This window comes from Blennius ocellaris (assembly GCF_963422515.1).
Source record: "Blennius ocellaris genome assembly, chromosome: 19".
Classification (NCBI taxonomy): domain Eukaryota; kingdom Metazoa; phylum Chordata; class Actinopteri; order Blenniiformes; family Blenniidae; genus Blennius; species Blennius ocellaris.
The window spans coordinates 5,099,101-5,108,723 of NC_137668.1; positions in this window are offsets into that span (position 1 = coordinate 5,099,101).

Sequence of the window (9,623 nt, forward strand, 5' to 3'; positions counted from 1 at the left end):
CCTGGTGGTGGATGTTCCTGAGGACCTGGTGGTGGAGCCGTCCTGAGGACCTGGTGGTGGAGCCTTCCTGAGGACCTGGTGGTGGATGTTCCTGAGGACCTGGTGGTGGAGCCTTCCTGAGGACCTGGTGGTGGAGCCTTCCTGAGGACCTGGTGGTGGAGCCGTCCTGAGGACCTGGTGGTGGAGCCTTCCTGAGGACCTGGTGGTGGAGCCGTCCTGAGGACCTGGTGGTGGAGCCTTCCTGAGGACCTGGTGGTGGAGCCTTCCTGAGGACCTGGTGCTGGAGCCTTCCTGAGGACCTGGTGGTGGAGAGTCTGGTTCTGCAGGTTCCTCCTCCTCCTCCTCCTGCTCAGAGTCTAGTTCTGCAGGTTCCTCCTCCTCCTCCTTCTCCTGATCAGAGCCTGGTTCTGCAGGTTCCTCCTCCTCCTCGTCCTGCTCAGAGTCTGGTTCTGCAGGTTCCTCCTCCTCCTCCTCCTGCTCAGAGTCTGGTTCTGCAGGTTCCTCCTCCTACTCCTCCTCCTGCTCAGAGCCTGGTTCTGCAGGTTCCTCCTCCTCCTCCTCGTCCTGCTCAGAGTCTGGTTCTGCAGGTTCCTCCTCCTCCTCCTGCTCAGAGTCTGGTTCTGCAGGTTCCTCCTCCTCCTCCTCCTCCTGCTCAGAGCCTGGTTGTGCAGGTTCCTCCTCCTCCTCCTCGTCCTGCTCCTGCTCATAGCCTGGTTCTGCAGGTTCCTCCTCCTCCTCCTCCTCCTGCTCAGAGCCTGGTTGTGCAGGTTCCTCCTCCTCCTCCTCGTCCTGCTCCTGCTCAGAGTCTGGTTCTGCAGGTTCCTCCTCCTCCTCCTCCTCCTGCTCAGAGCCTGGTTGTGCAGGTTCCTCCTCCTCCTCCTCCTCCTCCTCCTCTCCTCCTGCTCAGAGCCTGGTTCTGCAGGTTCCTCCTCCTCCTCCTCGTCCTGCTCAGAGTCTGGTTCTGCAGGTTCCTCCTCCTCCTCCTCCTCCTGCTCAGAGTCTGGTTCTGCAGGTTCCTCCTCCTCCTCCTCCTCCTCCTGCTCAGAGCCTGGCTGTGCAGAATGCTCTGGTATATCATATACCAGAGCTGGTGAGTGTGGTTCTGCTCTGTGATGTGTGATGGCTCCCTCTAGTGGTGGAGGATGACAACTAAAGCACACTTCACAGCATCGAAGGCTTTTCAATGCACATATTAACATTTTAAGTTTCAGTCAAAAAAAAACATAAATACGATTCATAATAATAACTTTAACCTCCTGAAACAATTCTATTTTTAGCGAAGAGATCCTGATGAATTTCAAGGTCATTTCACGCAGGCCTTCAGTGTCTTGCTAACCTTCTCAGCTTTTCACCGCTTCGCGACTGCGAAGCTCAACAGTTTGAGTTCAGCTTGAACTGCTCTAGAATACATTACGTTGTAGTCACAAACTTCCAATGCGCATCACCAGAAACTACAAGATGTGAACCTTAAGCTCTTGTATAGCATAATGATGGAGGTGATAATCACTGCAGACAGCAATCTTGCTGTGAACCTCCTCCAACAGCCAGTGTGTCGACGCTACGTCACCTCTGCCGGCCTCACAGGCCACATTAGCGTAGCGTCTCTGATACTGCAGACTGTAGACCGAGCTGCTAATGAGCGTATCTGTCAACTTTTAATCATGTTTAGCATGTAGCATCTCTGCTGTGTGAGCCTGAAACTCTCTAGCATGTAGCATGTAGCATGTAGCATGTAGCACAGCTCGGAAATCCTACTGAACAGTTAAAATACTGAGTGACATTGTTCTAACTCTGCTGGTCCAAATGTCTCTGGTGATGAAGTTGCTGGTGATGAAGATGCTGGTGATGAAGTTGCTGGTGATGAAGTTGCTGGTGATGAAGTTGCTGGTGATGAAGTTACTGGTGATCAAGTTGCTGCTGATGAAGTTGCTGGTGATGAAGTTGCTGGTGGTGCACCAACTATCTTCCTCCTCCTCTTCAGTGGAACATCATTTACAGTCTGTCCTGACTTTTGTTGTTCTCATTAACATTTACGAATCTCTAAACCGCGGAAATCACTCCAGCTCTCTTTCGTACCTGCAGGTGACGTTGTTACAGTTTGAGGTACTCGTTGCAGTATCGGTATCGGTATCGGTATCGGTGTCGGTGTCGGTATCGGTATCGATGCATCTCTAGTTGTCAGGAAGTGGCAGACGATGGAGGTGCCTCTGAGTTGTTGTGTTCCATGTCTCCTCTGCCAGACTCGATGATCACTCATCAATCTGATCAATGAAAAGCTGCTAAAAGACTCATGAAGACTCCTGAAGCAACAAAACCACAAACACAGTCACTGCATTTAAGACACAAACAGCAGTTTGTCAGTGTTCCACATGAATAATGATGCCAGGCTGTGGGTAAAGACCCTGGACTGTGATTGGCTCAGACTCAGATGCAGTTTGTACTTCCTCATTGATGTCTGTCTGTATTTCTGTGACTGTCAATGTTCTTTTCTTCTTCTCAGCTGCTTCATTCTCTCAGGCAGCGAGAGAATTGGCCGCCATGCATTAATCATGAGCTGCGTTCAAAAGTACAAAGTAACAAAGCAAAAAGTATAAAGGACCATTTTCTTTTATTTCACATAATTCAGAAGCAGTACCTGCACTTCAAGAATATATGAACCCGTCACCCGTCCAGGTCACTTTCAGCTTTTGATTTTCTGATCAACTAGGGATTCATTCTCTCCTTTGCATTAACAATGTTTACAAACCTGACATGATGTGTCCTTTTCAAGTGGTTTCAGCTCCATGAAAACACAAAGAGACACTGTTTGTAATCAGTATTCTTTTTTAACATGAAATGATGTTGTTTAGATACTATCCAGTAGATTTCAAATGTAGTTTATGTTTCTGGTGAGCAAATCACATGTATACTTAAGATACATCTAATCAGATACACAAAGCACGTGTGAGCCTGGTGAAGGTGACGTAGCTTTACAGCAGAAGCGAATCGCAGGTGGTTTACCACAACAGATGTTGCTTATTGTTTAAAGGGTTGGAGTATGAATTAGGCTTTGTGGCTTCTAATAACTACTCGTATCGCTACTCAGTATCAGCAAATAGCTAAAGGTTAGTAATTCCATCCTCCCTCTTGATAATATGTTGATGTGCCTTTCAGCAAGGCACTGAAGCCCAAATCGCTCCCAAAGGAGGCTCAAGGCCCATCATGGCTGCCGACTGGCTTGATGATATAAAGTGCTTTGGACTGCTGAAGCAATGAATAAGTCAAGTGAATCAGCAGTGAAGTTGCTCTGAGAGGCTTCAGATCCTGATCCAGCTTCAGGGATAGTCTCTGGTCACTTCCTCGTCCCTGAACCACTGCAGGGGGTTCCTGTCAGGAGCGCTTTTACTTTGGTGAAACTCCTCACTCAGTCATGGAGAGTAAAGGAATCTGTCATCATCCTGTTCTTTTAGCCATGACCCAAACTTCATGGTACCCAGAACGTTACTGCTCAGCTCCAGTCCCCCCCCCCCCCCCCCCCGGTACTGCTGCTGCTCGTCTGAATCAGCCAATACAATGAGTCTTGATCCAGCAGCTTCTCCGTGTCTCAACAAGGCACGACGACTTCTTTTCCCAGACAGAACTTGGAGGTGCTGATCTGCATCCCAACCCTGTTCGTACTGGGAGGGAGGGTTGACCCAGTCCTCCATTCCTCCAACTGTACAAACATTTGAGTCATTTATCCAACCTTCACATTCAAACACTTTCAGACACTTCAATGTTGAGCAGTTTTTGAAGTAATCGTTATCCCATAAAGCAGTTTAACTTTCCATCACAGAAATATCCGATAAAACCAGAGCTGTGTTGAACCTTTGCTTCATCCATGACACACCGAGACTCAGCATCTCACTCTCATCACAGGAAGCACACTGCAAATATGTATCACCAGAACTCTGAGATGGAAAAAGAAGGAACCATTTAACTGTGAGGGAGGCAAGGCTCAAAGGCTCAGCATCAACTGTAGAAGATAGAACTCTGAGCCTTTTCCTCCTCCGCTGACTAAAAACCAGAGGCGGGACCAAGTCAAAGTCAAATCCCAAGTCTTTGTGCTCAAGTCCAAGTCCTAAACATTTGTCCTCCAGTCCTAAACAAGTTATGAAAAGAATTGACTGCTGAGGCACCGGTAGGACATTTTTGGTCCAGTCTTGTTGTGAGATGGAAGCTTTTAGAGCAGTGGTCCCCAAACTCCGGCCGCCTCCACATTTGGCCCCCTGACCAATACTGGAGACGCATTTTGATTTTTTTTTTTTTTCATATACACTCAGGGCTCGACATTAAGACTTGCCTGAACGTCCGGGACTAGTAAAAGCTTTGCTCGGGCAAGTGAATCATTTGCCCAGATTGCCCGGACAGGCTCGTGGTTTTTTTTGTGATATTTTGACGTTTTTTGGGCAAAAATCACTCGGAATCGCCAAAAGTTCATTCCTCTCTCCGATCTTAATACTATCAAATTTATTTCAGACCAACAGCAAAAAGCTGTGCTTATTATGTATATTATTATTATGTTATTATATTATACCTCTATGATTATTTGAGGCCAGTTGGTCTCAAATAAACATTTGGTCATATTGTGGACTTATTGTTTATTTCATAAATAGTGTTAGTATTTACTTCCTGGCTTTTCTCTGTGAAGAACCCAGAAAGGGTTTTTTAGTTTTCCAGAATGTGTGGCTTTCTGGAAAACAATATATGTTTTACGTTTAGGCACCCCTGCGATCGTCACATTTGATCTGTTACAAACTGACCCCGGCCCCCATCAGAGAAGGGAAAAGTCATGTGGCCCCCCACAGGAAAACGTTTGGGGACCCCTGTTTTAGAGGTTATTTTCACAATATTTGTCTGTCAAACACAACCAAGTGCAACAAATGCAATACTCCACTCCTACAATCAGACATTTGAAAACACTTTCACACCTTGAATTGAATAAAATATATAAAATAAAGAATTTATACATTAAGCATGCAGAAACCCTGTGACAGCCTGTCGATCTATTCTATATAAGATCGCCTAAAAATGACTCCTATGTAATGTTTTGTTTTCGGAAGAAAAATGAAAAATTTGAAGGACCACATCACCTTTTAAAATGATTTGTTCTATCACACACCACAATTAGTTGAATACAAGCATAATTTAGATGTTTGTCACATTCCTTCAAGAAATCCAGAATGAATGTCTTTTATGGAAGGGAATGAGACAAGCGCCCCCTGGGGGGCAAAATCAAACCCTGTCATTTCCATTAATGACATTGTTTGGTTGACTGGATTTCCTGAATCACTCTCAAGTAGTGTGACAAAAACCTAAGGCAGTGTATATTTCTCCGCTCACGGAACTGAAGCGACTTTGCTATTTGTTGGAATAATTGTACATAAGTTATCACATTTATGCTTAATCCACATTCATGCCAAATCATTTGAAGCGTTTCAGTCGCCGTGCAATGAGCACGGCTCCCTTGCTGTTTAATCTTGTATTTTGAATACTTGCAGGAACACGCTGACCGAGACTGATAAACAAGAGACCAACGTCCTGTCTGAACTGCCACACAGCAATGTCTCGTGCATACTGAATGTTCCGACTTGTGCTTGTCTAGTGATTTTCCACTACGGTGCTTTTCTTTTATCTTTCCTCCACTCCCCACCTTCGAACCCCTAATAAAAGAGAGGAAGTGGGAGAGAGTCTTCAGAATGGGTTGGAGGTTGTGGCTGAAGCACTCTCTATCCATTCTCCTCATGAGTGAAAAGAAACTTACCCTTGTTGTCTTGTTCTTTCTTGCAGATTTAATACATGTCTATAGCCTGAACCTGACACTAATTGTCCAGCAAACGCTCTGATTGGTCGTGCCTGAGTCAAGGTGCCTCATAATCAGTGTTTGGAATAACGGCGTTTAAAATAACGGCGTTAGGTAACGGCGTTATTTTTTCAATAACGGGGTAATCTAAGTAATTATTTTTTACGCCGTTACAACGCCGTTAACATTACTGAACGTTAAATGGGGTGCGTTACATTGCATTGATGTCATCCAGGAGCGCCCCGGGCTTCATACCTGCTGCAGTGACTGTGAGGAGGTCAGTGATTGGCTCAGGCGGAGTCGTCTTTCATGGGAGCCAATCATAGCCCGTGCCAGCTGAGCACACACATACGCACACACATACACAAACACAGAGCAGCGTGAAGCAGTCTGATGACTTTTTTTTTTTCATTTTTCATTTTCAAGGTGGCGATATAAGCAGTACTTTAAATTCATTGTGGTCAAAGGCAAGAACGTGATGTGAAGTGTACATTATGTCCCGGAGCAAAGACTGTCGACATCCGTGGCGAGAAACTCAAATTTGATGAAGCGTCTCACAACGACACGCGTCTACAAAGCTTGTAGCCAAAACGAACCTCAACCTCCGTCCAGAGCAAAGAAGGACACGGAGCAAAGTGGCCCAAGCAGCAAAAGCTCCATCTTTCTCCCTCGCCTTTTTTTGTTGTTTAAACATTTACTTTTGTTGTGAACAAAATACTTGGAAGTACACGTTGTGTTACTTGACCAGTTGTCTCAGGTTGTGAACATTTGATTTAATTTGATATAGAGTAAAACACACTCTTTACTTTTCAAGATAATACTTGAAGTGCAGGACAAACCTCTGTTGATGTGCAATAAATATAGTTATGTACAACAACAAGCACCTGTCTGTCCTACTCATGTCCATTGACTTGTGAAACCTGCTAAAAAAAAAAGCTGAATTTTTTGACATATAGCAACTTTTTTTAATAGTAACGGAAATAGTTACTTTCCTTGGTATTCAGTTACTTTTATTATAGAGTAATTCAATTACTAACTCAGTTACATTTTGGAACAAGCAGTGAGTAACTATAACTAATTACTTTTTTAAAGTAACGTTCCCAACACTGCTCATAATATGGTTTATAGTTTTTTTTCCTCTGCTTAGTAATATGTTTAAATTCAGCGGGTCGTCTCGTCTGATCTGAGGCTGAAGGTGGAAGTGAGCGGGTCGGGCCCCTTGCCCCCCAAGTTAGGGGAGGGGGGTTAGGGGCCGGCCAGGATGAACCCGGTCGTGGCTCCGCACCGATGTACGTCCGACACCCAAGTTGGCAGGCGGCCAACAGCAGGAGTCTCACGGACCTCGGTGCTTCGAGGGGACCGTCCCGGTTGGCGAGCTACTAGGAGTTTGCTGCTGGGGCCCGGCCGTCCACGTATCCACGCCACCCTGAGGCCAGCCAAGGTGCAGCACAGAGAACTATCAGTCCACCGGCAGCTGCGCCCGACCCATGCGGACCCAGTCGTAATGGGGCCCCCCGGTCATAATGGGGCCCCCCCAGTGGCTGGAGCGGCTGGGAGAGGGGAGGGGGAGGGTGGTTGAAGGACCCCGGGGGAGACTGGCTCCACTGTTGCACACTCCCCACAGTCTGCACTTGAGGGGTCAAAGGCGCGACGGCCCCAGCCGTGTCCGAGCGACCCTCTCACCGCAGACACCTGCAGTGGGGGCCCCTTTCGGGTCGGAAGGGGGCCGGACCCGGCCAACTGATTGCAAAGCGACCCCATGTTCCGAGATGGGGATATGGTTTGACAACCCTCCAGGCGCACATTAAATTAGTCTTTAATTCTGCAATGGAAGAAAAAGTACCTGCAATGTGAAACGCCCTCTATGCAAATGACCCGGTGAAGTCGGCAACGTGATGATGTCACTGCGCTCGACCAATCAGAGCACTGTCTGGACGAATGGCAAAAGTCACTGCAGTTCCGTGACCGGACAAATATACACTTGGAAAACCTAAATGATCCCTGTATTCAATGTTTTGCGTGTACAACGCTGAAGGGCTGTGAGACACCACACGCGTTTCACAGCCAATTAACAGTGTGAGGCTGCAGCCAGGCTGAGCCTCACTGTGACTGACAGCGCCCGTCACTGTATAGGATGAAACCAAGCGCTAAGAATGAATATGATTCATATATCACACTTGTCATTATGGCATGACTTGATATGACTCGTCGAGTCAAAGGGGTTGAGTCAAGTCCAAGTCTAGAGTCACTGAGCCTGGAGTCCAAGTCTAGAGTCACTGACCCTGGAGTCCAAGTCTAGAGTCTCTGAGCCTGGAGTACAAGTCTAGAGTCTCTGAGCCTCGAGTCCAAGCAAGTCCGAGGGTTTTTTTTTAATTTTGTCAAGTCGAGTCAAAAAGTCATAAAATCTGGACTCGAGTCCAAGTCTACAGTCCAAGTTTCCCATCTCTGCTAAAAACCCTGCCGAAGTTTGGTGAACTTCTTAGCACCGTGACATCAGAGTCAAACATACGTCATCATCTTCACAGTGACACTCGGTTCAGAAGCAGCCTGGAGTTTGTAAAACACTACGAGTTCACGTGTTTGACGTTGTAGGAAAGTGTCAGCAGGAGAATCAGTCACTTGATCTAATATGTGGAACCACACGGTCAGAAACATCAGATCTGATCTGAGCTTCAGGACCTGCAGTGTGAATGTGACGTCAGTCTGCAGGAAGTCTGAAAGCAGGAAATGAGACTCATGATCCTCATCAGTTTGTACCTTTTGGATCAGAACGTACCTCCCATCCCAGAGATCGGTACAGTTCCCTCCGCTGCTTCCTGCTGAGGCCCTTTGGAGGCATGATGGATCCTCCAATCAGATCCAACTGCAGAACAAACAATAGAAACATGGTGATTCAACCAGTGTGTAACATCAGCAACAACAACATCAAGCGGCTCTGTTCACATGGTACGGCCCAGATATGTCAAACCCACGTCTCTGAGATGTAACAATGAAATCTGATGGTGAAAGCATGTTCATGTTAAGAATCTCCAAACCGTGAAAATCCCTCATGCTCTCTGGTCAACCTGCTACTGACGTTGACACACAGGGCCATGTCATACTCCCAGTTTGTTGAGAAAGCTTTCTCTGAGTATGAGTACTCTGCAGTACCAGACCCAATACTGGCATCGGTATTGTTGTAGAAAATCTAAGACCTCTTAGATTTTCTGGCCTAAATGTGAAACTAACTGATCTGCTAATGCCTCAAAGGTCTTCCTTCCTCGTCACCCCGGACACTCCTGATAACTGCCCCACCTGCCAGGTCACTGCCCCCCCAGGCCGCCCACCTGCCACGTCACTGCCCCCCAGGCCACCAACCTGCCACGTCACTGCCCCCCAGGCCACCAACCTGCCAGGTCACTGCCCCCCAGGCCACCAACCTGCCACGTCACTGCCCCCCAGGCCACCAACCTGCCAGGTCACTGCCCCCCAGGCCGCCCACCTGCCAGGTCACTGCCCCCCAGGCCACCCACCTGCCAGGTCACTGCCCCCCCAGGCCGTTAGGACCGGTCGTTAAGTTGGAGTCCGTTCATCAGCATTGTTTTTGCTCCAGTTCATGGCGGCGCCAGAACCAGGCCTTGGAGGACGAGGTTACGGGGAAGTGACTTTATATATAAAGGAGGAGAGTGTGTCGGGGGGAGGATGGTCAGAATGTGTGTGTGTGTGTGTGAAGACCTGTCTAATGTCTCTGTTGGTCATGTGTGGAAGCTTTCCGGCTACATGTCTGAATAAATTAATGTTGAAGCATCTCAAACCTCCGTGT